Below are 3337 nucleotides of genomic sequence, written 5' to 3' on the forward strand. Positions count from 1 at the left end.
ACATAAAAATTAAATTAATTATCTAAATTTGGAGATTAAATCCTACCATTTTAGCCTAAAAAACTAAACTAAAAATTTTGAATGTACAGATGGGGAGGTCAATCGGACCTAGTCTTCCAATTTTTTATGGGAGAGTTTATGAAGCCAAGAATCAAAGAGGTGTATTTTTTAACCAAACTATTTTTAATAGTTTTATTTGTGGATTAATTTTTGCTTCATACTATAACATTCAATTATTTTCTAATACTTTTATTTTTTCAAAAAGGTTGATGAGTTACTGGCTAAAGGTGTTAATGTGACGGTCTATAGGTGGATCTTATTTGTTCAACCAAAGGAACCCACGCCTGGATTAATAAGCTTGAGTAATTTGTTTTTTGGAGTGATTTATGGTTACCGACATAAACATAAACCTAGGTCAACTGTTTCCTTAAAAAAAAAAAACAAAAAACAAAAAGTAAGGATGTTTAAATTCTTAATTTTTGGTAAAGCAATTTTTTTTCTTTGAATTTAGGTGGGAAGGGCTAAAGGCATTTATAAGTAAGGAGAGAACTACTTTANTAAACATAAACCTAGGTCAACTGTTTCCTTAAAAAAAAAACAAAAAACAAAAAGTAAGGATGTTTAAATTCTTAATTTTTGGTAAAGCAATTTTTTTTCTTTGAATTTAGGTGGGAAGGGCTAAAGGAATTTATAAGTAAGGAGAGAACTACTTTATTTTGTGGAAATGAGAAGCACACCAAGGGATTCACTAAGTCGCATAAGAACTTGCACTTCTATTGGATCCTTGGCGCTGGCCATTTTGTAAGCTATTTANNNNTTTAATACTTTTTAATTATATGATTACAAATGTAGGTTCCCGTGGATCAACCGTGTGTGACATTAAATATGGTGGACGCAATCACACAGTCACCAACTTCTTGATGCAGCTGTTTTTCGTAGAAAAAATGACATATTTACTTTTTCAAATGTAAGAAAATATGTTTAATTATAGATAAAAAGAAAGAAATAACAGATGTATTATATATATATATATATTAACAAATCTAGTGTCATTTGATTATCTCACTAATTTTTATTTAGAGATATTTCAGATGTACGAATATATCAACCTAAATATAATTTAATTGGTTAACGATTTAAAATAAATAATGTTTTTTTAAAACAGAAATACATAAAATAATCAATATCATATTTTCATTCAATAAGAAAGTTTTCTTTCGTTCAATCATTTCATATAATTAAGTAATAGATGTGACAATCAAACTATTTATAGATTAATAATAATAAAATATGTATCATACCATATTATATTAGTATAGTTACAAGTTTTCCCGACTATGAAAATCTAACGACTCTAAATTTCTACATACTCAAAGTCGTTACTAATGTCTCATACTCATCTCTAATGCAAAAATATAACTCTTAAAAGAAAAAAAAATCTTTTATATAAATGTCCAAAACATTTAAAACAAACTATTCTCGGGAAAACAGAGTTTTAGGTGTTTAAATACGAAATTTAAATAAAATAAAAATAAATACAAAATAATTTAAAACAATGAAAGACAAAACAACCTATTCTAACCTAAGACTAGAAAGTTAGATGAGTCTGCCGTATGCACGTGCCACAGTCTCTACTCGCAATGTTGCCGTCGCTTGTACAAGTGCACCTTGCTGTTACCTGAAAAATGATGTGACACACGCAATCATAATTTAGGGACCTATCTCTAGCTCATCTAGGGGTGGCCTCTAGTTTCGAACAAATTGGATGTGTAGTACTTCCCTACACACAACCCACACGTGCAAGTGTGAATCTCCAAGGCGCTCGCACACCCCTTAGACCCTCTAGTCAAGCTAATTTGTAGCGATGTTCGGAGGTCAACGGAACCCCATAGTGTCATGCACCTCATGAACACCCTGCTCGTCATACTGTGTGCATCCACACTCATCATCATACTGTGCGCGTCTGCACTCATCATCTCTAGGAGAAGTAGCCATATGCTTATGAGCATACAATATGACACTCATCATCATACAATCTGGAAAACATCGCCATATTAAGAAAAACATCATGCAATCATCATACATATCATATCGCCACAAAGTGCATCAAGCATATCAAGTATATCGAAATATACAAATATTACGCACATCATCATACGGCATAACTTAAACATCATCATATAATAGTATATGGCATCATACGACACCGCTCATACATCATCATAACTCATGCATCATCATGGCTCATACATCATCATATACTAGTATAGGACATCATGTGATACAACTCATACATCATCATAACTCATACAATTTTTCGCCTCTCCTATAGTAAGACCACTTACGTGATTAGTTAGTTTAGGCTGGTGTCACCAATTTATCATTAATGAAAGTTTGATTTTGTCCATTGTATCAAAGTCAACCTATATGAATCCATGACATCAATTTCACGTTCAATTCTCTAAATCTCACAATGGTCGATGTACTAGACCTCATACGAGCATTAAAGACTTTTCATGAGTAAAGTCCTGGAACGTTATATATATATATAGATATAGATATATAATTCCATTTTCATTAAGATCTCATTTCCTATCATTACTATGTTAGGGATGAATTTGATGGAGTTATTTTAAGTGACCGTATTTTGTACTTACCTTCTCATTNCTGCATGTACTCGGTATCCTTCTCATTGATCTTTCACTGCATGTACTCAGTATTGTGTACTTCCTTGCCTTCACACTTTGATCTTTCCTTTTCTTTTTGTGGTATGTACTCTGCTTTATCTTTTAATCTTTTAATTTTTGTGGTGTATTTTCATTGTCATTTTCAATAGATTCTAATTTTCTTTTCTTTCCAAAAAAATAAAATTGCTCTATATTAGGAATCAATTTACGGGTAACCCATAAATTTTTATTCTTATTTGATTTCTAACTAAAATCTAAATAAAAAATCAGAAATAAAATAAAGAAAAGATTTAACGAACCTACTACTGACATTCTTATGATCACATCTTTAGGTAAATCTGCCCAAAGCCATTTTTTGTTGTTAAGTATTTTTAATTGTTGTTTTGACATAAGAGTTTATTGAGGAGAGATAATTGGGATAAGGATGAGAGGTTAGTGGAGAGATAGGAAAGATTTAAATTAATTGCCATTTTGAGAGAAAATCTTTGACAATTCNAATAGATTCTAATTTTCTTTTCTTTCCAAAAAAATAAAATTGCTCTATATTAGGAATCAATTTACGGGTAACCCATAAATTTTTATTCTTATTTGATTTCTAACTAAAATCTAAATAAAAAATCAGAAATAAAATAAAGAAAAGATTTAACGAA

At 30.4% G+C, this 3337-nt stretch overlaps 1 long non-coding RNA gene across 1 annotated transcript; it reads left to right on the forward strand.

Annotated features, from left to right (window-relative positions):
• The first annotated feature begins 706 nt into the window (after positions 1 to 706).
• On the forward strand, positions 707 to 926 carry LOC111475396. Its single transcript, XR_002716476.1, has 2 exons — positions 707 to 801; positions 853 to 926. It is a non-coding gene; the product is annotated as an uncharacterized LOC111475396 (long non-coding RNA).
• Positions 927 to 3337: the final 2411 nt, after the last annotated feature.

This window comes from Cucurbita maxima, unplaced genomic scaffold, assembly GCF_002738345.1.
Source record: "Cucurbita maxima cultivar Rimu unplaced genomic scaffold, Cmax_1.0 Cma_Scf01405, whole genome shotgun sequence".
Lineage (NCBI taxonomy): Eukaryota > Viridiplantae > Streptophyta > Magnoliopsida > Cucurbitales > Cucurbitaceae > Cucurbita > Cucurbita maxima.